Genomic DNA, 27300 nt, shown 5'->3' on the forward strand with positions numbered 1-27300 from the left:
TTTTTTTTTTTTTTTGTTAAATTATGATTTTTTTTTTTTTCTTCTGAGACATTTAAAGAAGAAATAGAGTGATTTAAATATTTATAAAAATACATACAAAATAAAAAACACATTTAATAGATTCATTTAAATCTACAAATAGACTGAAAACACAGACATTCGTAAACAACAGAGACATTAAAAACAAATGTAAAAGCTGCATAATCATTGACATTTAAAAACTAGCTGTTTATGTTTACTCATTGTTGAAGATGTTAAGTTTGCCTCTTTGTATGATTCATGGGTTTTCTCTTTCTCTGTTGCATTGTGATTATTCTAGAGCTTCTTGCAGTATTTCCTCCTCTCTTCCTCCTACCGAGAGACGTGTGTTACGTGACGTCCCTGTAATCAGACTCTTGTTGAAACCGTCTGCTCGTCTCAGTACACAGTGTGCTCTAACGCTGGGGAGGACCCTGCGTCAGGTCATTTGAGGGAGGCTGTCCATGTTTTGTTTCTCCTCGGAGTAAACAGGGGGAGTGATGTTCCCAGCGAAGAAAGAGCAAGCTTGTTATAGACGGGAAGGAAGTGTCCAAGAACAAATACCGCACCCCAACAAATATTTAGTTATCGTCCCCATGATCAAGACTAAACATGCCAGGGTTTTCCTTCTTCAGTCTTTGTTTGCATACTTCCTTATTAACATAACTTTGCTATTCTCTGAATTGATTTGCATATACTCAAGTCTGCACAAGGGAAACAGTGGAGATGATCCATCTTTTTGTTTACAGAGAAAAGACTGGACTCGGGAGCAGGAATGTGTTTTCAGCTCTAATCCTTTTCAATGCCCGCTTCCACACTTGTTTGGAAAAAGCATGGGGAGCGTCCGCAGATAACGGACTGTTGGCAGTCATGTGGTTCTCTTTTCTGTACTTGCAGCTTATTCTTTGTCAAAATGTGTGAAAGATGCTTTTTCTATTTGAGTGCATTGAGCTTTCAGGGCCACCGTAGTTTGAGCTAGGTAAACTAAGCAAACTATTTCGAGAACTTTAAGCAAAACGTTCAGTAGATTAACCAAATATATTTCGAATACTTTTAAGCAAACTATTTTCAACATTAATAGCTAACAATTTCATGTAGTTTAAGCGAACTATTTAGAGGGACATTTCAATTACTTTAAGCAAACAAGATTGAGTACTTTAAGCAAATTATTTAAACTACTTTTAGCGAAGTATTTCAACTACTTTCATAAAACTATTTTGAATACTTTTAGCAAACATTTTGGATACTTTAAGCAAACTGTTTTGAATACTTTTAGCTAACTATTTTAAAGTACTTTTAGCACACACTTTCGAGTACTTTTATCAATTTCTTTCTATTTCATATTCAATGCTAGCTAGTTTTAATGCTCTCTTAGTAGTTTGGAAACTCTCGTTGTTTAAATGCCCTTACGTTATCTGCTTCCTGTTGGGTTCCTAATTTCTTCAATGGGATGTTCAATCATGTCCTTATTGAGATGAAAAAGCTAAAAGACCAGAGATTTGGCTGCCCTTTGAGACAATACTGAGAATCCACAGAGCACAAAGTCCCTAATGAGTCAAGCAGTTCTTATTGGCTGGAATGATACTCAATTAATTCCTAGTTTGCGGTCATTTTGAGAGCACAACATCAAATAACAACCCCTTTGAAATGGGCTCTTAAGCAGGGCCCCACTACAGGAAACAGAAACAAAAAGATGCCTCTTTCTTTATTTTTAAATGTGCAAATTCTCTTACAAATTTGAATATAGTAAAAGTACCTAAGCATGCAGTGAACCTGGGGATTTTTGGGTCCTTTGGGATCTGTAGGCTAGCCCACATTATCAGGTTGACAACTCACCCTTGGTTTGTAAATGCAAATCACTTCCAGTGTTTGATTTCTGCTGGAAATGTATGTCTTGGCCATGTCTAAGCTCTTTCAAATAGTGACCGCAGCATGTGCCAGAATTAACGTCCAATGTCAGAATCAAGTTGAAACCAAAGCTCAAGTTTTCATTTGAACAAAAAACAAACCCTCTAACCCTAACTACTCCTGTTATCTCAAATGTCTCAAAGAATCAATTCCGAACCCAATGAAAAGGAAAATAAGCTGTCTTTGGTTTTGAAAATGTGGTTTAGGTAACACCTGATTCCTGACCAGCTGCATGTAACCACATCTTTTACAGTAACCAGGTCATAGCAGTGCCAGTAACCAGGTTCTGACTTCCTGTTCAGGTCAACCATGTTTCTTCTGCACATGTGAACACACCTCAACTCATTCAAAAAGACACATTTGAATATTGGATAGCAAAGTAGGGATGCTAATGCTAACCTTTCGGCTCATTGTGTCCTCTTGTTGATGACACGGTCGTTAAGGAACTACGAAACAATGAAAGTGGGCGACAAACACCTGAGATGTAGGTCACATATTTCCATGTTTCGACTCACGGAAGAGACATTAGCTCTGTGAATGTCGTGTTTGCAGAAACACCGTAACTCTTTCCATTGGCTTCTGGTAAATCGGGGTCAAACTGTGACAGGCCCGGGCATGCCTGACCTCATTGCTCCAAGGTGTGATGTTGTTATGTCTGGATAACCCCTTCAGGTGGATAGAGGGTCAAATGGTCAGTGTCAGTTACAGCTGGTTTGTTTGGAGACCATGTTTGCTTAGCATCGATGGAGGTTTGTTGACGTGTCCAACATTCCTCCTTCACAGCCATCTGTAAATCTCAGTGCTTCAAAAGGCCATTGAACTCGTCTTGAAAGAAGAGTGCATGCTGAGAGTCATCCTTTCATGTGGTTATTTAGAGAAGTCCGCCATGTGGTCGGAACAATGCAGATGACCAATTGTCATTATCAATTCAAACTTACAGTCATGCGTCTTGGGATCACATGTTTTCTTTTTGCCATGGCAACGTCTGAATGAATGAATGAGTGGGTTGAAATGCTTATTTCAGCAGAAGTTTGAGGAACTACCTCATCACCAGTAGGTTAATCATCCCCCCCCCCCTCACATGAAGCTATATCAGCACTCGGTCAGCAGACATGAGCGCAGACCTTTTTAGGAATGAATCACAGCGGTGCAAATGTCAGTACTTGGGTTTAGAAGATGCATCTCAGTCCAAACCACACATTCTGTGGTTGTCAGGAAAAGGTTCGTCAGTGCTGCCGAAGGAACAAACACGATGAGTCGTACCTTAATGTCTACCATTTAGAGAGCGTGACTAATGAAAGCAAGGGGGAAAAAGTCTGTTCTAGCCCGGGCAGGTTCCTAGCAGTGTGTGAAAAACAAAAAAGGTGCCATTGTTCATTTGAACAAGGCCAATGAAGTGGTTCAATTCGAAAGCCGATGCAAAGGGACGTCAGCTAATTTGGTGTATTCGGCCCCGAAAGACATTGAGTGCCTTTTTCAGAGTGTAAAACAATTTTTTTGTATTGAATAGAATCTGATTCTGGCCTAGAAATATAAAGAATCTGTGGTACGTTAACCCAGGGGTTCCCAAACGTTGCCATGCCAAGAACCCCCATATGGCATTATCCTCTGGCGGGGACCCCCATGCAATTTTTTTTTTTTTAATTATGAGTACATTATGATGGAACATATGACAAATTAATCATGCAGCTTAATACATTTTCTTAATATATATTTATATTAATAATTAATAATCAGTTATTCTTCTAAACATTTTTTGTATTTATCTTTTGTTTGTCATTCATTACCTTCATTGTGTCGTCTGTTATAAACATTCTTACAATATTAAACAGTGATATTAAACAGTAAACATATTTTAAAGCATTTTTAAAGTGATTTCTGTCCTTATAATATTATATAATCTTGAACAGTAATATGAACAATTAACATATATTTTTAGCATTTTTGAAAGCTACTTATGCCTTAATGATATGATATATAAAATTCAACAGTAATATTAACAACAAACATATTTTATATTAATATATATAAACAACAATATTTGCTACATCCGTGCTCTCATCCAGCTGCAGAGCGAAATATTCACTAGCTCTCACTTGCTCCAAAAGCTGAGCAGATACTCAGTTTCACTCTCGGTAGCGGCAGCTTGATTCTGATTGACTGACTTACGCAATCTTAAGCAGCACTCAGTCCGTCCAACCATGATCATATGAATAATTGGTGTCTTTATGAACAGAGTACAGCTCAAAGAACCACGCAAATGGCATGTATTTATTCATTTGGATTTTCTAATCTATAATCAAGCGAACAAATAGGACTTAAATCAATTACACATTCAAATATTCTTTTCAAAAAGGCTTAAAGGTTTTCCCATCGTCCATAAACAGTGTGTAGGCTAGGTTTCTAGGTTTCAGCGATGTTTCTAAAAGGGAACAACTCAACAAATGATTAAAAAAAACACGGCTCAACCACCTCCGTATAGGAACGATATTTACGTCAAGTCTCAAACCACATTTTTTTTTTCTGACCTGTAAATCTATTTCCTCTCCCCCTTCTGACAGCTGGTTGTTCAACTTCTTCATTCAAAGCACTTTGACTTAAGATAAGATATAACTTTATTGATCCCAATTTGGGAAATGTTTGTGTTGCAGCAGCATAAAAAGACAAGGCATTGTACAATAACAATTAAAAGACAATAATCACTTATTTTGAGCTCATACTGTTTGATCAGTCCTCCGCACAGATAACACATGATTTGATATGTTCAGTCTGTTAATGCCACAACACCAGCTGTCAACGAGCACCAGAGACGGGCGGCACGGAAAATTCAATGCTTTTATCACTTGGCCTGATCACACCTACGGTTTGTTTTCAGAACCCGGGTTGAAAAGTGTACCTTTTTTCCGTTTGTGTTTTTTAGCTTCACACAGGTCATCAACTTTAGGCTCGAACGTTGGTTTATTGTTCAGACCACACGGCTACAACACACATTTAGCGTCACGTTTGTTCCTTTCTGGCAGCGATGCAAACAAAAGCATCGACTAAGCAATATTTTGATTCAATTTTCTTTAATTCCACTATTTGTCCTTTTTTGGGCCTACATTTCCCACAATGCAGATCAACCACAAACTGTTTGGTTAGAGTTGGGGTGTGTTACGCTGGTAGTAGTGTAGTAGCTAAGTAACATCACTTAAGGCAAATTATCAAATTCCGCGCCGCTCCCTCCGAAACAAAAAGAAAACGGATTTCCTAAAAGAAGTAAAATACACTTTTATTTGTAAAATCGGTGCAGTTTCACTTTTAAATGTGACTTAATCCAAGTGTGAAAAGCTTCTTTATTGGAACACAAGCTAGCTTCAATCCAGCTAAATCAAGTGATTCCACCAAATGTGTGTTTCGTGAGAAGAAATGGTTTCCCCAGGTGTAGTCATAGCTGGAGGTAATTATATTTACAAGCTCAAATCTTTGAATCACGTTACAGCACCTTGGATGAGAAGAGTATAAATCCCCTGAAACAAACCAGACTTCACATTAACTGCTGCTTCTGAACATGAAACGTATTTTAGGTAATTTCCAAAATACGTTATATATCCAAGATTACTACACCGAACTTTAACTTTCATTTTCTGCTTCTCACACGTACAGGAATACTAAATTACAGGTCGGGAGCTCCCCAGTTAAATCAGCCTTTTTGATGCTTGTCAGAATCCGATTTATTGCCAAGTAGGTTTACACAAAAAAGGAATATGCTTTGGTGTTATACCAGTGCATGATTATAGGAATTAACTTGTAAAAAGGGATCAAAAAGAACTCTTCAAAAGCTATTTAAAAGACTTGTATACAATTTATTAAAAGAAAATTACATTACAAGAATAGAACAAGTTCAATAAGAATATTTTTCCTTTACAAAACTACACTGTAGCTACTGTGCATATGGCAATAAAGCCTTTGAATCTTGAGTTTGAAACATAAAAAAATATTCTTATCAGTCAGATATTACACTAAAATACATATCATTATAGCTAATGCTTTTATCCTATGAAATGTGGGGTTAAGTATCTTGCCCAAGGACACTTGTTGACGGTTGAAGCACGGCCCCTCTGATTGGTCGACGCCCATTTGTTCCCCCCCGAGCCACATTTCATCAAATATGTGAATTAAATCAGAATTTAAAGTAACCAACCAAGCATTAATTAAAAAGGTAGCATTGAGCAGAAATGTGCAAAATATACATATTTAACAGTATGGAAAATTAGGAATATCTAACATGATGTGCGCTACTTGAAATGCATATGGGATATATTAGTGTTAAGATGAATGGATAGATGGATAGATAGATGGATGGATAGATGGATGGATGGATAGATAGATGGATGGATAGATAGATGGATGGATGGATAGATAGATGGATGGATAGATGGATGGATAGATGGATGGATAGATGGATGGATAGATAGATGGATGGATGGATAGATAGATGGATGGATAGATGGATGGATGGATAGATGGATGGATGGATAGATAGATGGATGGATAGATGGATGGATAGATGGATGGATAGATGGATGGATAGATAGATCGATATAACTTAGTGCGCTGAACTTTGAATCAGGGGATAGCAAGTTCGAGTCCCACTGCAGTCAGCATGTCGTTTTGTCCCTGAGACACTTCACCCCAAATTGCTCCTGTGGGGATTGCCCACAGTACTGAATGTATGTAAGTCGCTTTGGAAATGTTTGCGTTGCAGCAGCATAAAAAACAAGGCAATCGATAACCCTAACCCATAAGAGAAATGAAGACACTAGAAACAAACAGTCCAAAATATTTCGGAAATAAAATAGAATACAAAATATACATGTGTAAAAGCAAATGTCCAGTAACAAATATGATCTGTTCTTATGTAACAAGACATGAAACTATAAGTGTTAATTGTGTCTAAATAACTCAAAATGAGGTATTTCTATCTAAGTATATGTTCCCTATTATAAAGTGAAGTCTTGTTCATAACCAGTAAGCTGGATCGAAATGGATTGTTCAATATTAAATTGAACATAAAAGTAAAAAGTACAGTGGCAGTTTAAGTTTAAGTACATTTTCCTAAACTGATTCCGTGAGAATGACCGCGTGTCAGGACTGAAGTTGTTATCGGGTTTGATGGATGTTTTACCAAGCAGATGAAATGACTGTTTTCAGTGGATCCCCTATCGCACGCCGAAAAGAGCCCGTACACACCTATAAGGTAATTAGGGGCTTTTCTGTAAGCTTTTGGTATTGTTTTGTCTCTCAAGGCCTATCTGTGAATTTGGGTCAGGGCTGGAATCTGTCATCCTCCCCCATGGATGACGATGGGGGGGGATTACAGCACAGACAAAATAAGCGCTCAGCTGATAACCAAAGAAGCTCCAGCCTTCACAGAACCATAAAGAAAGCTGTTGTTAGTCACAAAGAAGAAGGTTGCTCACTGTTGTACTGAAAACACTATTCAGAAAGATAATCCACTCATACTCCGCCATGGATGCTCGTCACATGGATTTGAGCTCTCTCGTAAATATTTGTGATATTTTTTTTTTTTGCAGGCTTGGTGGCTTAATCCAGTGTTTCAGCATCCTAATCCTACCACAGTCACATTCAATCAAAGTTCCTTTAAACCAGTAAAGAGGTTTAGCAGTTTAGCGAATGGGACCATCAACAACCAGTGTCTCAAGTTCCTTTGAGCCTTAAAGGATAAAGTAACAGATAGTCTTTATTTTTCTTATGGCATCAAATCCTAGATAACAGTCGAACCAACAAAGAATGTATTTTACCAACAAGTATCACCGGCAGCCAACGTCCGATATGTCTCATTCCTCTTTATTGTGAATATGTTCCTTTATAACGGTGAAAACACACTGTATTTGATGTTGATTTAATCCCATGGACACCATTTTACTGGTAGAAAGACTCTTTGTATTAATCCACTGATGGAAGTAGTCCCCAACAAATGCACCAATTTCCCCCTGTTTGATTACCAGGGTCATGTTATCGAGATAATTAATATATCTTATATACAAGATCAGTGCCACAGTATTGCCCTCATACTATATTTTTCTAGAAAAACAGCTGATTACAATTTGCTAAACAATCCAGTGCCCAGCTGTCTTAGACTTAATAAACAATAAGACTATACATCTATAGAAAAAAACAGGGTCTTAGAAAGTATTAAAAGTTGATAAATCAATTTAGTGAAAATGAAGGCTATTAAAAAGTATTAAACGGCATTTTCCAAGGTATTACATTTTGTAGCTTGTTTTCAATAAGTTTGTCCAAAGAGGTTGTATTCTACAGTCTGCCTGAATGTAATCATTGCGTAGCTGTGTAGTGTGATTCTGTGTACTTTATTTATGGCATCCCGTTGGGTGTGACGTCATCTGAACAGGACATCGCACGCTCGCTGCTTGATAGCGCGCGAAGGTCCGTTTACGCCGGTTGCTAAGCAACATCGTTATGGGGAAATGCAAGTCTGCGTCGAAATGGTTGGAAGATAAGGAGGAAGGACAATCAATACTGTATATAGTCATTGTGAGGTAAAGTGTGTCGCCAAGGTAACCGGTTAGAACTCAAAAGTGGCCATGAGGTCTTAAAATGTATGGAAAGGGTCTTAAAAAAGGTCTTAAAATTACATTTGACTTCAGGATTCCTGCATATACGCTGAAAACACCACTCGTACTCTTTACTCCGGCATATTTACTTATATTACCTCTGCTTAATGTGTGGTTATTCAAAGTTATCAATAATCAATATTTTGTTCACTTATTGCCAATATTTTCCGATTATAAGAATGAAACCAACAATGAATGCATCTTAGTAACACCTCGAGAACACATATCATTTTGATCCAATCCCACATGCACCATCCTAGAGCCAGAAAAAACGTACTTTTGCACAAAATGTGTTTTTAATCCACCGCCAAAAATTGTCCCGACCAAATGTGTCCTCTTGTAAAATGTGTTCAGTTGTTTTGGGAAATGTTTGAAATTTAAACAAGAAGAAAATAATCCAAAGAAGACCTCCAGTTGTATTCTTTAAAACCCAGCATATTCTCTTATATTACATCAGCTAAATGTTTAGTTATTGAAGAGTTATGTATATTTAATCTATTCAACTGATAAATTAAACAAGGTTACTTTTAACCTCTGTTTTACAATGCAATCTATTATTTTTACAAGTTAATGATTTGATATATGACCTTGATAGAAAGCTAGTTAATGATTTATAATGCTGTTAATTTCCACACACGTGTAGAAAAGTGTCGGCAACAATCACTCAAACGCCGTACTGACATCAAGAGGAAGTTATCAAAATGTCACGATGAATTACAGTTTACTCTGTGAACTGAAGTTACTGGGAAAACATAAAAAGTGGCCGTCGGAGCATTTATATTTGCATAATTAATCATTAAGTATGAAATGACTCGCCCGACCCCGAAGCAAAACGTGGTTTGAACACGAGTCCGTTGGCTTGAATCTGATGTGGGAATATTTTCAGTCTTATCAGGGCTGTAAATCAGATCAATAGGACAACGCGTGGGATCAACCTTCCTGAGATATAACAGCGGGGATTCGGGTAATCATCATGTGAAAAGAGCCATGATGAATCAGGTTAAATTAACTAGTTTAATCATTGATATGCTTCTTAGGTTAGTGATGAGTACAAAACATGTCTCTGAAGTGATTGGCTCAAAATACCAAACAGATCATTGCAGCATTACCCATAATCCCCTCTGTTTCAGCCCTGTTTCCAAAGTGCTGACTCTCTGTCTGTTACTTTAGATGAAAATAAGGAGCCCCTCCCCACGCCCCTCTGAGAGAGATTTGGTTACAAAGAACTCAATGGTGCTCTAGGAGGAGATTCAGGTGATAAGGGGGGGGGGGGGGGGGTTACCTTGGTTGCTGATTGGCTAATGGTTACACAAGCCAAAACATCGTTATGACATCATAAAGTGGCCAAAATCTGATCAGCTCATTTTCAGACATGTTTTTATAGAAATGGATCAAAAAGAGAGAGAATCTTTGTTCCTGAAACTTTCAGAGTCTCTTTCCACAGAGGGGACACATGTTGATGTAGAAGAGACATGAAGAAGAGGGGACACATGTTGATGTAGAAGAGACTTGAAGAAGAGGGGACACATGTTGATGTAGAAGAGACATGAAGAAGAGGGGACACATGTTGATGTAGAAGAGACATGAAGAAGAGGGGACACATGTTGATTTAGGAGAGACATGAAGAAGAGGGGACACATGTTGATGTAGAAGAGACATGAAGAAGAGGGGACACGTGCTGATGTAGAAGAGACATGAAGAAGAGGGGACACATGTTGATGTAGAAGAGACATGGAGAAGAGGGGACACATGTTGATGTAGAGGAGACATGAAGAAGAGGGGACACATGTTGATGTAAAAGAGACATGAAGAAGAGGGGACACATGTTGATGTAGAAGAGACATCGACAAGAGGGGACACATGTTGATGTAGAAGAGACATGAAGAAGAGGGGACACATGTTGATGTAGAAGAGATATGAAGAAGAGGGGACACATGGTGATGTAGAAGAGACATGAAGAAGAGGGGACACATGGTGATGTAGAAGAGACATGAAGAAGAGGGGACACATGTTGATGTAGAAGAGACATGAAGAAGAGGGGACACATGTTGATGTAGAAGAGACATGAAGAAGAGGGGACATATGTTGATGTAGAAGAGACATGAAGAAGAGGGGACACATGCTGAAGTAGAAGAGACATCGACAAGAGGGGACACATGTTGATGAAGAAGAGGGGACACATGTTGATGTAGAAGAGATATGAAGAAGAGGGGACACATGGTGATGTAGAAGAGACATGAAGAAGAGGGGACACATGGTGATGTAAAAGAGACATGGAGAAGAGGGGACACATGTTGATGTAGAAGAGACATAAAGAAGAGGGGACACATGTTGATGTAGAAGAGACATGAAGAAGAGGGGACACATGTTGATGTAGAAGAGACATGAAGAAGAGGGGACACATGTTGATGTAGAGGGGACACATGTTGATGTAAAAGAGACATGCTATGTCCTGCAGCAAGACGTGTGTGCATGCAACGTGTTTGCCTTGGGCCTCGGTCTACAGCCAGTCATCTGATCTGAGTCTGTTTGTGTAGGAGCAGGTTGTTGTTTGTGCATTTCTGTGTTTGCAGTAAGCTCAGTGCACTCATTAGGTTAGGTTGTTTTCAGAGACATGGCACACGTGTTTCGTACCCTGCGGACCTGAAGTTTGTTGTCAACTTATCCAGTTCCAATCTGTTGTTCATCAAACATTATGGCTTATAACACACTTGTTTAATGTTGCCAGAGTTTCGTTTCTTTGTTTGAGGAAGTAGGAAGTCAATTCAATAAAAATAAACCCCAATTACCAGCATAATGGAGCAGCTATTTGGCACTCAAAATAAATTAGCAATTACTCACGACACCAACGCAATGAGCACATGACTTCTACCAATGAACTAAACGAGTTGCAGCAGTCAACAGAAAACGGAGAACTTTGGTCCTAATAAGACTTGTGGATTTTCGAACTTGTGTTGCCGTTTTATAGTTTTAAAGCTTCTACTTTGAACAATACGATAAATACAATACTAGTTTTACGTAATGTATTTTGTGCTATTGTTGCAAGTTGCATCTTCTTCTGTGACTAACAAAGAGGGATGCCAGGTTTGTTGGAAAGGACGGGCAGCTTGTTAAACTTGTTTACGGTCAAGATTTCTGGAATATGTTCCATTCCAACACAGAAGAATTAGAAGCTTTTGAAGAATCCGGAAATGTTCTATTATTGTTATGAGTCATTGTTTTTACAAGAACAATGGCTAAAATTAGTAGCTAAACATGTGGGAAACTTTAGCCGCTTTCACACCAAGTACTTTGCCGTACTTAGTTCCTAGCACTTAGTTCCCCCTTGGAACTAAAGAGCAGATCGTGTTCACACCGGAATAAGTCCCTGAGGGAGGATTAGTCAAATGAAGCCGCTGACGTCACTTCTTCTTCTTCTTCTTCTGCTTTGGGTTTACTGGCAGGCCGCAAACAACTTCACGGCGTGTACTGCCGCCGGAAGTCCCCGGCCGGAAGTCCCCGGAGTTGGGGACTGGCTTCAGTAGAAGCTGCTGGGACTCGCCAGAACGCCGACACCTCCTCATCTCCACCGCTCCCATGTTTTTTTTTGTGTTGCCATAAGTTAGTCTCTCTCCATTGGTGCCCGGTGCTAATGCTAATAATGCTAATGCTAGCAAATACAATGGCGGCTTCACAAAACGTTTCAGAGTTTTACGGGGCGTGGTTTGCAATTCGCCCAGCCAATAGAAATTGGAACTTTTTTCTCCCCAGGAAAGTACCAGCTCTCTAGCAAAATCCCAGGAACTATCGGAACTAAAAGGGAAAAGTACTCCGGTGTGAAAGCGCCTTATGGGTGTTTGCTTCCATGTTGAGGGTCAGATAAGAAGATCACTGTCATGACGTTAATATGAAGCTGAAGTCAGGAGGCGGCTAGCTTAGCTTAGCGTAAGGAAAATAAATGTTGGAACAGTTAGCTTAGCTCTGTCCAACGTTGGAAAACACCTCTAAATCTCACAACTTAATGTGAGCCATCTTTACAAAAGCACAAGTATAAAAACTAAAACTTGTGTTATTTTAAGGGTTGAGAGAGACTATGTTTTGGCCTGGGGCTGTGATTTTGTGGAGTCTTCTTGTCACCGTGAGGTTGACATGCTAGTGGTCATTTCTACTCTTAGACAGTTAATGTGTTAGTGAGATGTATATACAATACGGTCCCCTTTGGACTGAGCTGGAGTTAGTGATTCACTCAGCTTAGCATAAAGACTGCAAAAAAACGGAACAGACTCCAGCTCCATATTTAACGTCAGTGGTTTCAATCCTCTCATCTCCTTGCAAAATAAGGAGCTGGAACTTCAATCCAACATATTGACTTTCAGCGTCCTTCGCATGTGAAAATTGTCTTAGCGACTGCCAATAAACATGGCGTGACATTGTTCAACTTGTTTCCTGGGAATGTTGTATAGCTAATGTTCTCACTAGAACCATGTCAGAAGTCAAGAAAACGTCTAAAGCTTCTTGCGGAAGACAATGTATGAGTCGTGTTTTGCAAGAAGCGTGTTACGAACTATACTTGCATTTGTAGTTAAGTGGCGACCTCTAGTGGCTGCTGTAATTATGACAAGAGCAAATTAGCATGTTAGTCGTCGTATGAGAAAGGCATTTCGTAGGAGGGACGTGTGGTTGGATTAATTGCTCAAACGAATACAGGACTTTTACCCCGAATGGCTGAGGGGTCAAAAGAACTCAAGGTAGAGCATAACTTCCTTAAGTTTGTCAGAACACATGTAAGATATTATTACCGTTGCATGCTTATTTCAACTAAGACCTTGATCGTTTGTTGCTTGAACATAACCAAGAAGTTCAGCTTCACACCGCTAAATAGAAAGGTAACTCTATTATATTTAACTTTGAACAATCCTGTCAATGATGCAGAAACAATTGTTGTTTTTGGGAGTCATCCATATTCTGCCTTTTGGTTATGAGGACGTGACACACACACAGGACATTGGATGATATTTGGTGGTTAAAGCGCATGTCTGATCCTTCCACACATGGCTGCACGTGAGTTGATTAATCAACCTAATACACACACACACACACACACACACACACACACACACACACACACACACACACACACACACACACACACACACACACACACACACACACACACACAGTCAAAGATCAAGGACACAGAAAAAAGAAATCACACTTCAGTAGAATCAGATGTCATTCAGCTTGGCTATTTTAAAGTTTTATGAGAAGCGACAAGTGTTCGACCACCGGATGTATTCAGCAACTTGACACCCAACTGCGGGCTTCTAGGTAATGACAGCCCTTAAATAGAACAGCCAAACAAACAACCTCGTTTTAAAATGTCATGGACTATTTGATTTGTCTCGTGTTACTTAGAAATCAATTCCTCCCACAGTTGTTCAGAAATAACGTGTATATCTCATGTTTTGATCGTTCTCAAGAAGTTATAGTGCAGTTTGTCCTGTGCCCTCTGTTTGCTGCTGACTGAAAGCTGATTGCTCTGATAAATCTGTGATAGGTTATCTGACCTCTGAGAAACAAACTGCTGGGTGTGTTTTCATCTTGAATGTGTTCTCTGAACTATCCCGCCACTTTAAAAGCAGTTGAACATGCTTTTACTTTGATGAGCATTCGGTTTTAACAGCTGACACGCATCCTATGAGCTGGGAAAGAAACCAGAAGGAATTCCTGTCAATTAAACCTTGGGTCGTAGCTTTGTAGATTTGGACATCTTATTTTGAGGTAAAGAATAAGCAGACTTTTGATGAAATGGTGGAGGAATGAGTCATTAAACTGGTAATGAGTTCACATGTCTCGAAGTCAACAATTTATTTGCATCGGCTTTGGTTGGATGCCTATAAAAAGGCCTGTTGTTAATATACAAGTTTAAAATGTTATTTTACGTTTTGTTCTACGACAATAAATATGTCCTTATATCCCCGACTTGTGAAATTACCTTTACGTGTCTTTAAAACAGTGATTGCTAACAAGTGGCTAAATTAGATATTTATTTAGCGCTTTTCCAAGTGCTCAAAGCGCTTCACATTACATATTACATATATCAGACATGTAATACATCAATAGGGCAGTATCATGGTTTTGTTCACACAGCAATCCAAGGGAGGACGGGAACAATAACAAACATTTCATATACGAAAGAAAACACAAGATGCTATAAAATGGATAAGAAAAGCAGAAAAGTAAACATCAAATATTTGCGATGACCAATCAGATGTCCGACCACTGAAAGGACTCTTTGATTTATAGGGATTTAACTGAAACAGCTGAAATCACGCCCCACATAGACTCACTTTCTAATGTTATCATGTGTGTGATCCAACCAAAACATCCGGGTCGGACAGTATTTCTTGAGAAAATGGGTGTCAACTGAAACTATATCAGGTTCTGGCTCTGAAACCTGAGAGGCGTGAGACAGGCGGGAAGGAGCGTTCCTCTGAGAACCGTCCTGTCTGACGACAACAAGCGTTGATTAATAATAAAGTGTCTGAAGACGGCACGTGATCGAGGACAGACAGACGAGGTCAAGGAGAGCTCATGTCTCCAAACCTCTTTCTGTGTATCCACATGCTGAGAATGCATATCTGTTTACAAAGATTTGCCTGTTTTCCGCCCCTCGTTTGTTTATTGCACGCAGAACAGCCTTAGCGACCGGGTGCGTTTACGTAAGGCAGATTTGTCGAATTGCAGAAAGATAATATTACAGATAACTTTCAATGCTTGAGGCTGGGGAAATCCATCCATCTGTATTTCTGTGACTGGAAGAAACTGGAAAATATTTAGTCTACGAAAATGTGTTTGAATAAGCAATTTAATACAAAAATGTGTTGTGACATGTTGGAGGTGGGATATTATGGGCGTTTGATGAAAAGCAGATGCAGAAATGTACAGCTAACACGAACACTTTATAAATCATTAATATGCTTTAATAAGACATGAGATAAACTGGGCAACTTTGACCGGTTGCTTGCCAAATAGTGAGCCCATATCTGTGCTGCTAAGCCTTATATTGGCTACCTAGCTTACTTCGTCTTCTTCATCAGCCAGCATCCTTGGTATCTGTTGTTCACGGAGTTGATTCTCGCTGAGTAGCCAATATAAGGCTTAGTCATCTTGCCAAATAGTGAGCCTGTATGAAAACTGTTAGAACTGCTTTATAAATGGTTCTTAATGATAAATAAAGTGTTTACAACCTAATTATGAACCCTTTATGAATCCTTTATAAGGGTAGTCTTATTGTAAAGTGGTACCAACACACTTTTGTGAACTACTATTCCATTTATATTTCTTCGACCAGCAGTTCAAATCCCAATAACATTCACTCTAATATGATATCAAACAGAAAAAGAAGCATATCTGACGTGCAATTTGATGCAGATATTTTCACTATTTGCCTGAAACCCGCCCAGAGCTTTTCTGTCCTTGTCCCGCAGGTGTAATGACTAACCTCAGGTGTGTGTGTCCCATGCGTTGGGCACACACAGGCACGAGCTCAGTGATCCGAGGTGTTTTCAAGCTGCACTAACGTCCAGTGAGTCCAGGAAAACAAGAGCTTAGCGTGCAGGAATGCAGAGAGCCCTCCACCGGACCCTGAAGGGGCTCCACAGCTTACATAAAGGGAGCAGCAGCAGTGTTGAGTTTCAGTTTGCACTCCTCCCTACTGTTAATAGTTAGTTTTCTCCAAATCTGCAGTTTGCTACTGCGTCTGTATTAAAGGATTATAGAAGTGATAGGAGTGTAGAGAGAGTGAGGAGCAAGATATGTTAAGAAACATGCAATCAAAATAATGCAAAAGCAATCATTTTCTTGCACATGAAATGCTGCAAAAGAGTCCTATGCTTGCCATCTTCTTAAAGCATGTTTTCTAATTCTGGTATATGCTGTTTTTATTCATTCTGTGGCATCGGAGTCTGCATCCAAATCCAGTCTCGAACATAAGGCCTGCGTTCCAGGCGGCCAATATGTAAATACGATCCATATAATTTGCTTACTGAATGTATCTTATATTTCTATGGTATCATATTTTCAGTCATTTCCATGTTATGGCTTCAGGTCACACACAAAAATATGTTTTTCTGACATATTTCCTGTTAGACTGTGAGCGTTATCAGCCCCCACAGAAAGATAAAATGTCCCTGCTTTACCTACAAAAAAATCCCACAGTGTTTTCCGTGTTACTGGCCAACTTTAACCTCCCACACACACACACACACACACACACACACACACACACACACACACACACACACACACACACACACACACACACACACACACACACACAGATCTGACTTAATTAAAGGGCCTGAAAGTGTGGATGGGGGAAATACGCGCCTGTGTTTAGAAAATGTGTTTGCCAGTCTCCTCACATTCTTTTCTCTCCCACGCTCTTAAAGAAACAGCGTCTACACACCCACATAAGTTTCAGTCTTTGGGTTTCCCGACAAGAGTGGTGTTATTAAAGGGATATTCCACCCAGATGTACCCTCTTTAATAAGAGGTACTCGGCTCCTGTCAACTTCAAAATGGATTTGAATAGTTTTGCTTTCGTTTCTTCATCGGGCGCAGACGTTCTGATCAGAAACTTTTTTTTTTGTATTTCCTGCAACAGAAACAATAACAATACTTCTGAGTGGCATCCTTCAGAATATAAGCCTCCGAAAATGTCGATTAAAAGTGGAATCTAGCACACAAACTGCACAATATGACAAATGCATGCTGGGTAGGTTTTCTTCAAAGGATCCCGACTTTTGAAAACGTTTTGTTTTATGTTAAAATTGTAAAATGTCTTAGATGATGACTTGTGCTTCACCCTTGCACCGTCATACATTCAGTACATATTACTTTATAATTGCAAGTGGTCATATAACATATTTTATTGTCATATTTTCATCAAATATGGCCTAATCTACTGCTCTAGTCTCAATCCAAGTGCATGCTAGCTACACTATAACATAACTGAAGCTTCAAGGTTGCGTTTATTCATCCATAAAGTCATCGAAAATGCTGTGCTCGCATACCAATAAACAAACCACGGTTACAAAACATCGGAATCGTATGCGCATAAAATACAGAAACTGCAGATACAACGTAAAAAGATCAAACTTCATGATCAGCGTGATGGAGCGTAACGAAAGTGGTTCACCGCATGAGCAACGAGCAGAAACTGTAACGTGCGAAAACCAATTGACGTGCCAGCAGAGGTGGGAAGCAGTGGAGTACAAATACTTTGTTACTGCACTTAAGTACATTGTTCTGGTATCAGTACTTTACTCCAAGACTTATTTTTCTGACGACTTTTTACTTTGACTTCTTTCATTTTGAATCCAAATACCTTTACTTTCTACTTCTTACATGTTGAACTCAAATACCTGTACTTTCTACTTCTTACATGTTGAACACAAATACCTGTACTTTCTACTTCTTACATGTTGAACTCAAATACCTGTACTTTCTACTTCTTACATGTTGAACACAAATACCTGTACTTTCTACTTCTTACATGTTGAACACAAATACCTGTACTTTCTACTTCTTACATTTTGAACACAAATACCTGTACTTTCTACTTCTTACATTTTGAACACAAATACCTGTACTTTCTACTTCTTACATTTTGAACAGAAATACCTGTACTTTCTACTTCTTACATGTTGAACACTAATACCTGTACTTTCTACTTCTCACATGTTGAACACAAATACCTGTACTTTCTACTTCTTACATGTTGAACACAAATACCTGTACTTTCTACTTCTTACATGTTGAACACAAATACCTGTACTTTCTACTTCTCACATGTTGAACCCAAATACCTGTACTTTCTACTTCTTACATTTTGAACACAAATACCTGTACTTTCTACTTCTTACATGTTGAACTCAAATACCTGTACTTTCTACTTTTTACATGTTGAACACAAATACCTGAACTTTCTACTTCTTACATGTTGAACTCAAATACCTGTACTTTCTACTTCTTACATGTTGAACACAAATACCTGAACTTTCTACTTCTTACATGTTGAACACAAATACCTGTACTTTCTACTTCTTACATGTTGAACACAAATACCTGTACTTTCTACTTCTTACAGGTTGAACACAAATACCTGTACTTTCTACTTCTTACATGTTGAACACAAATACCTGTACTTTCTACTTCTTACAGGTTGAACACAAATACCTGTACTTTCTACTTCTTACATGTTGAACACAAATACCTGTACTTTCTACTTCTTACATGTTGAACACAAATACCTGTACTTTCTACTTCTTACATGTTGAACACAAATACCTGTACTTTCTACTTCTCACATGTTGAACCCAAATACCTGTACTTTCTACTTCTTACATTTTGAACACAAATACCTGTACTTTCTACTTCTTACATGTTGAACTCAAATACCTGTACTTTCTACTTTTTACATGTTGAACACAAATACCTGAACTTTCTACTTCTTACATGTTGAACTCAAATACCTGTACTTTCTACTTCTTACATGTTGAACACAAATACCTGAACTTTCTACTTCTTACATGTTGAACACAAATACCTGTACTTTCTACTTCTTACATGTTGAACACAGATACCTGTACTTTCTACTTCTCACATTTTCCAAACAGGCTGGTTCCTTTAGTCTGAATGTGTGTTTGGTGGCGTGATCATTATTCTTTAGAGTCATTGCGTGCCTATTGATTTGAACACGATCCATGTATCCATCATTTCCTGGTCTTCTCTAAAGAAGAGGGACCAATGGAAACGTTGTCATGTTGCCGTTGTTCACCATGGAAACATTCATTAGCTAACAATGACATTATTGTTCTATTAATATAAAGGGAGGTCAGGTACTCTTTAAAACAGCTGCTAGTTATGGGTACTTTTTACTGAAGTACATTTCAAAGCCTCTTTACTTTGACTTGAGTAAAGAAGTTTAGTCAGTACTTCTACTTTTACCAGAGTATTTTTAAACACGAGTATCTATACTTCTACTTGAGTGAAGGATGTGTGTACTGTTGCCATCTCTGCGTGCCTGTATGTGAGCATTATTGCATCCCAATTTCTATAGACGAACAGTGGAGAGAAGAAACGTTTTTATACTGGAATCTATCGTCAAGTTCAACATAGTTTCCCTGAAAAAGGAGCAGCCATCTTTAAAGCACAGGGACTGTATGTTTGTCTGGTACTGTACCACTTTAAAGCACAGCTCATGTGTCACCGTCGTCTGATTTAAAATGACTCATGTCCATGTGGAATAAACCAAGATTACACTGATTAAAATTCCTCAATCTTCGGCTGCTGTCCAGTTGGACCTCTGTGATCCACAATGTGGCCTTGAACCTTGTGCAGACTTTCCCACCCCCTTCTCTCCTTCAGCATATCAGATTATCTTTGGGGCATCCGGCCAAATCACGCATTAAACACGCAGTTTACAGGAAATGGATGACCTCATGACCAAAGAATGTTGTGGCCTCTTTTCTTTCCGCTGGTTTTGGGTGATGTCCCAGGAAAATCATGATGTGGGTGAAAAGAAAAACAATACTTCCCATATTTGGTCACTTCCTGTTTTCTGACCTTAACTCCCTATGCTCCAGAAGTGGGAGAAGTACTCAGGTCTTGTACTTGAGTAAAAGTAGAAGTACTCAGATCTTGTACTTGAGTAAAAGTAGAAGTACTCAGATCTTTTTCTTGAGTAAAAGTAGAAGTACTCAGATATTGTACTTGAGTAAAAGTAGAAGTACTCAGACCTTGTACTTGAGTAAAAGTAGAAGTACTCAGACCTTGTACTTGAGTTAAAGTAGAAGTACTCAGATCTCGTTCTTGAGTAAAAGTAGAAGTACTCAGATCTTGTACTTGAGTAAAAGTAGAAGTACTCAGACCTTGTACTTGAGTAAAAGTAGAAGTACTCAGACCTTGTACTTGACTAAAAGTAGAAGTACTCAGACCTTGTACTTGAGTAAAAGTAGAAGTACTCAGACCTTGTACTTGAGTAAAAGTAGAAGTACTCAGATCTTGTATTTGAGTAAAAGTAGAAGTACTCAGACCTTGTACTTGAGTTAAAGTAGAAGTACTCAGATCTTGTTCTTGAGTAAAAGTAGAAGTACGGTACTCAGATCTTGTACTTGAGTAAAAGTAGAAGTACTCAGACCTTGTACTTGAGTTAAAGTAGAAGTACTCAGATCTTGTTATTGAGTAAAAGTAGAAGTACTCAGATCTTGTACTTGAGTAAAAGTAGAAGTACTCAGACCTTGTACTTGAGTAAAAGTAGAAGTACCCAGATCTTGTTCTTCAGTAAAAGTAGAAGTACTCAGATCTTGTACTTGAGTAAAAGTAGAAGTACTCAGATCTTGTACTCAGTAAAAGTAGAAGTACTCAGATCTTGTACTTGAGTAAAAGTAGAAGTACTCAGACCTTGTACTTGAGTAAAAGTAGAAGTACTCAGATCTTGTATTTGAGTAAAAGTAGAAGTACTCAGACCTTGTACTTGAGTTAAAGTAGAAGTACTCAGATCTTGTTCTTGAGTAAAAGTAGAAGTACGGTACTCAGATCTTGTACTTGAGTAAAAGTAGAAGTACTCAGACCTTGTACTTGAGTAAAAGTAGAAGTACTCAGACCTTGTACTTGAGTTAAAGTAGAAGTACTCAGATCTTGTTATTCAGTAAAAGTAGAAGTACTCAGATCTTGTACTTGAGTAAAAGTAGAAGTACTCAGACCTTGTACTTGAGTAAAAGTAGAAGTACCCAGATCTTGTTCTTGAGTAAAAGTAGAAGTACTCAGATCTTGTACTTGAGTAAAAGTAGAAGTACTCAGATCTTGTACTCAGTAAAAGTAGAAGTACTCAGATCTTGTACTTGAGTAAAAGTAGAAGTACTCAGACCTTGTACTTGAGTAAAAGTAGAAGTACCCAAATCTTGTTCTTGAGTAAAAGTAGAAGTACTCAGATCTTGTACTTGAGTAAAAGTAGAAGTACTCAGATCTTGTACTCAGTAAAAGTAGAAGTACTCAGATCTTGTACTTGAGTAAAAGTAGAAGTACCAGAGTGTAGGAATACTCTATACAGTAAAAGTCCTGCATTCAAAATGTTCCTCAAGTGAAAGTAGAAAAGTATTCTCATCAAAATCTAGTGAAAGTAGCGACAGTAAAAGTAGTCATTGTGCAGATTGGTCCATTTCAGAATAATAGATATGATATGTTTTATAATGATTGATCATGAAAGTGTTCTCAAAGCTGGTGAAGGTGCAGCTAGTTTGAATGACTTTGTATACTGCAGGGTAGCTGGTGGATTTACTCCAGGTGGAACTAAAGTCTGATTTAACACTTGGTTATATTTCACATCATTCATCCACATCAGAGAAGTAACTAAAGGGATTAAATACACGTAGTGGAGTAGAAGTACACCATGTACCTCTGAACTGTAGAGGAGTAGAAATACAAAGTAGCATCAAATGGAGATACTCAAGTTAAGTACAAGTACCTCAAAGTTGTACTTAAGTAAGAGTTACTTCCCAGCGTACGTCAGCAGACACTTTGGACCATCCTCGCGCTGACCACATGCCTCTGAGTCCACCTATAAACTGTGAAACCTTGACAATGTTTACAGTGTCTCTTGACTAGGTCACGCAGTAAAGCAGCTGTTTGCTCTCCCTGTTGCTTTTTCACTCCGCTCATTCATCAGCTGACTGTGTTTGCTTCCTCCTAAAGTAAATTTACTCAGTGATGCTTTCAAAGGCCAACTCACAAGAGCAGGCTTGTCTCAGGCAAAGTCATAAACCTGTAAACGCACTTCTCCCTCTGTCATTGCCCGTTTCATCTTCACACAGAACTTATTTTGTCTATTTCTCACTGCATTTTGCTCAGTATTTCTCTTGATTATGCTCTTGTTTTGCCACTGCCTCTTATTTACAAGATTTAACAATGAGAATACCTTTATTCGTCCCACAGAGGGGAAATGTACATGTGTTACAGCAGAGAAAAGCCAAATGTGACCTAAGAAGCATGCATAAAAATAATTTAAAAAAATCATACAATTTATAAAATACACATCCTTTAACAATTCTGAAGATATAGCAGCCACGTATATATTGCACAGTTATTAACGGCATATAATTTGTATTTCACAGCAAGGGGTGTTATAGCTTTAGCCGCTTTCACACCAATTAGCCGGTACTTGTTCCCCCCGAACTCTTTAGTCCCTCGAACTTTCCTAGTAGATCACGTTCTCACCGGAATAAGTCCCTAAGTGGTAAATCTGCTATTTATCTTTGCACTAAGGTGTGTCTGCTGCTGAGCCTATTTACTATACATACGACACACCTGGGACAGCGTGATGCCGTTATTGTTATTATTTCACTATTGTAATTTTTCCTGTGCTAAATAAAAGAGAGAACCAGAAGCACTGTACAAAATGTCAGCTTTATTGTCAATTTACACGCTGTTCAGATAGAAGCTGCCGGGTCGCGTCTTCCGAGTAAATCGCCAGAAGTGCCGACATCTCCTCATCACTCCACCGCTCCCATGTTTTCTTTTGTGTTGCCATAAGTTAGTCTCTCTCCGTTGGTGTCTTTAGTTCACACCGGAATAAGTCCCTGGGGGAGGATTAGGCAAATGAAGCCGCTGACGTCACTTCTTCTTCTTCTGCTTTGGGTTTACTGGCAGGCCGCAAACAACTTCACGGCGTATACTGCCGCCCGAAGTCCCCGGTCGAAAGTCCCCGGCCGAAAGTCCCCAGAGTTTCGGCTTCAGTAGAAGCTGCTGGGACTCCCAGAAGCTTCTACTGAAGCCTTCCGAGTAAATCACCAGAACGCCGACACGTCCTCATCTCCACCGCTCCCATGTTTTATTTTGTGTTGCCATAAATTAATCTCTCTCTCTGTTGCGCTGGGCTAATGCTAATCATGCTAATGCCAGCAAATACAATGGCGGCTTCAAAAAAACTTTTCCGAGTTTTACGGGGCGTGGTTTGAATTTCGCCCAGCCAATCGGAAATTGTTAGTGTGGCCGACATACCCACGAACCATTTCCTCCTCAGGAAAGTACAACCTCTCTAGCTGGGACTATCAGGGGGTGAAAAGGTTTGCGCGAATTAGGGACTAGTTCCAGATCCTTTTTGGTGTGAAACCAAATCTCCCTCCCATCGGCCTAGCTCGGGGGAAAAAGTACTCCGGTGTGAAAGCGCCTATTGACGTCTGCCGCTGACGTCACTTCTTCTTCTTCTGCTTTGGGTTTACTGGCAGGCCGCAATCAACTTCACGGCGTATACTGCCACCCGAAGTCCCCGGTCGAAAGTCCCCGGCCGAAAGTCCCCAGAGTTTCGGCTTCAGTAGAAGCTGCTGGGACTCCCAGAAGCTTCTACTGAAGCCTTCCGAGTAAATCACCAGAACGCCGACACCTCCTCATCTCCACCGCTCCCATGTTTTATTTTGTGTTGCCATAAGTTATTCTCTCTCTCTGTTGCGCTGGGCTAATGCTAATGATGCTAATGCCAGCAAATACAATGGCGGCTTCAAAAAAACTTTTCAGAGTTTTACGGGGCGTGGTTTTGAATTCGCCCAGCCAATCGGAATTTGTTAGTGTGGCCGACATACCCACGAACCATTTCCTCCTCAGGAAAGTAAAACCTCTCTAGCTGGGACTATCAGGGGGTGAAAAGGTTTGCGCGAATTAGGGATTAGTTCCAGATCCTTTTTGGTGTGAAACCAAATCTCCCCCCCCATCGGCCTAGTTCGGGGGAAAAAAGTACTCCGGTGTGAAAGCGCCTATTGACGTCTGCCGCCGACGTCACTTCTTCTTCTTCTGCTTTGGGTTTACTGGCAGGCCGCAAACAACTTCACAGCGTATAATGCCACCCGAAGTCCCCGGTTGAAAGTCCCCGGTCGAAAGTCCCCGGCCGAAAGTCCCCAGAGTTTCGGCTTCAGTAGAAGCTGCTGGGACTCCCAGAAGCTTCTACTGAAGCCTTCCGAGTAAATCACCAGAACGCCGACACCTCCTCATCTCCACCGCTCCCATGTTTTATTTTGTGTTGCCATAAGTTAATCTCTCTCTCTGTTGCGCTGGGCTAATGCTAATCATGCTAATGCCAGCAAATACAATGGCGGCTTCACAAAACTTTTCCGAGTTTTACGGGGCGTGGTTTGCAATTCGCTCAGCAAGTCAGAAATTGGAACCCTTTTCTCCCCAGGAAAGTCCCTAAAAAGGGGTGAAAAGTTAGGGGAAAAAAAGTATAGTTCCAGATCTTTTTGGTGTGAACGCAAAATCCCAGGAACTATCGGAACTATTCCTGGGAAAAGTACTCCGGTGTGAAAGCGCCTATTGTTACCTGATCAAAGTTTGAGGGCAATAACAAGGGTTTTCCCTTTCCTTTAGTGAGTTATATAGATTTTGTGTGCATGCAAATGGTCTGCAAAGGCTAAAATCCCTTTGTTCTCTCCAGAGGAATATGTCCTCTTTTACAAAAGCCATAGGACATACTGTATATTAAAATATGCTAAGAAACCAAGGAATCTGGTACCAAAATGATGCAAATGCACCCATTTTCTTGCTCATGAAATAATGCAAATCAGTCCTATTTTTGCCTCTTTCTTTAAGCATGTTTTCTCAGCCTGGTATATGCATTGAGGCTTGATGGAACCTTTTTGACTGCATCCAAATCGTATCTCAAGCATAAGGCCTGCGCTCCAGGCTGCCAAAATGTAAATATGATCCATATAATTTGTTTACAGAACGTATCTTATTTTTCTATGGCATCATATTTTCATTCATTTCCCTGTCATGGCCTCAGGTCACACACAACAAAATCATGTATTTCTGACATCTCTCCTCATCAGCGCCCACATAAATGCTGCTCCTTCAAAAAATCACCTTTCATTTTGTTGGTTAGATACTTTGGCTTGCTACACAAACACTAATTTTACAGAGTTAATGAGGTTGTGGAGTAATTTAGATTATGACACAGGCAGGCGTTGGTACAAAGTTTGTTGAGTTCTTAAATAAGGGTGTGTATGACTCCGTGTGGATTTCCAAGTTATAATAAAAAATGGTTGTGTGTTTGTTCGGAGGCTATTCGAGGCCTGGTTGGTTCAACAGGAATATCGAGAGCTTTTTCTCCAGCTGTGACTCATTAGAGCTTTTCAGCGTTGGCCTTTGTCCCTGATTTGAATAGAAAGGTATAGACTTTGAAGTGCTGCCCTGAAAAAGACAATTGAAAGCCAACCAACAGCTGCCTGCAACTGCCGCTAGCGTCTGTAGTCAAGATCCAACCTGCTCTCTACAATAGATTGGTCATTCCAGTTTTCCTCTTTTGTTTGGGGTAAACAGGAAGGTGTGTGTGTGTGTGTGTGTGTGTGTGTGTGTGTGTGTGTGTGTGTGTGTGTGTGTGTGTGTGTGTGTGTGTGTGTGTGTGTGTGTGTGTGTGTGTGTGTGTGTGTGTGTGTGTGTGTGTGTGTGTGTGTGTGTGTGTGTGTGTGTGTGTGTGTGTGTGTGTGTGTGTGTGTGTGTGTGTGTGTGTGTGTGTGTGTGTGTGTGTGTGTGTGTGGTAACTTCCATGCAACGTGAGCCAACAGCCGCAGTCCCACAGAACCCCAGTTGATAATATTCCCACACACTTCTCTGGAAGCAAGCCAGCACTGGGAGATAAACAAAGTCAGCTGACTGCAGCTCACATGTTATTCCCATGTGCATGTCACATAAATCAGCCAGTCTCTCATATAAGCACTGTTTACCTCCAGGATTAACTTCACCTTTCCGGGTAAACAATACGAACATATAAATGTGTGTCACATGGTTTTATTTATATACCTGTTTAATAGAGTGCTGCAGTGAGATAGGCAGACCTAGAAGTTAGCATCGCAAAGACTCCCTCGACTAAATGCAGTGGGATTGTTTTAGATTTTGGAATATTGCTGAAAATAGGCTCTGTTGCAAACGGAAATGCAATCGCCAGAAGTATAAAGCTAATACTAGGCCAACAACAAGTTACACCACGGTCACAGGACTTCATGTCACCACCGCTAAGCTAAAAGCGGCTAATATTTGGCTCGCTAATGTCTCGATTTGATTCTTGTGATTCTTATCTGCTGTTTGAGAGACATAGAAGCTTCAGACGTGGGATATTTATTGACGTGTAAAATGATCTTGTGTTAACCAAAGATCACATTTCTGGCATCAAACCAAAAACACGTTGACTTTGAGACGAGGGAACAGGAGTGTCAAAATGCTGACTCATTTCCAGGTTTTAGGACTCATTCCTGCACCACTCGATAAATTGCAGCATCCTCCGAGGTTGAGCAAATGGCCTCTATAATCAGAATTAGAAATAATGTACTCGTCCCTAACGTACCTTATTAAATAAAGAAGCAAATAAGTTGAAACCATGGTAAAAGGCTGGTTCCATAATGACCCTTGTGTTAATTAATAGATATCACATATAATGCCATATTACTAATAATTATTGAGTTTTTCTACATTAACACATTATCATTTTTTATAATCCTCAAACATAATAATAAAAAAATAAAAAATTCTCCATTCTTAGAACTTTTACAGCCTTTTTTATTTTACAGTATTAGTCCGACTATACTGAAGCAGTTTTGCCTTGAGGTCTGAGTTCCCTAACCCCACAGGTCCGGTTCAACACTTGCGTAACTGCTGACGTATATTTTTGCTTCTCTTAATGCCGTCAACTCAACAGTCTTACCAACAACAA

The 27300-nt window shown here is 39.5% G+C and overlaps 1 protein-coding gene across 1 annotated transcript in view; it reads right to left on the reverse strand.

The window, feature by feature from the left end:
- The window catches only part of hormad1 (HORMA domain containing 1), a 48096-nt gene extending 31913 nt beyond the window's left edge, over positions 1-16183 (reverse strand). Inside the window, exon 1 of the mRNA XM_079639990.1 lies at positions 16048-16183. The gene's annotated coding sequence lies outside the window, so the exon portion shown is untranslated. The remainder of the gene's footprint in view (positions 1-16047) is intronic.
- Between the last annotated feature and the right edge of the window lie 11117 nt (positions 16184-27300).

The sequence above is a fragment of the Notothenia rossii genome (genome assembly GCF_949606895.1).
Source record: "Notothenia rossii genome assembly, chromosome: 7".
Lineage (NCBI taxonomy): Eukaryota > Metazoa > Chordata > Actinopteri > Perciformes > Nototheniidae > Notothenia > Notothenia rossii.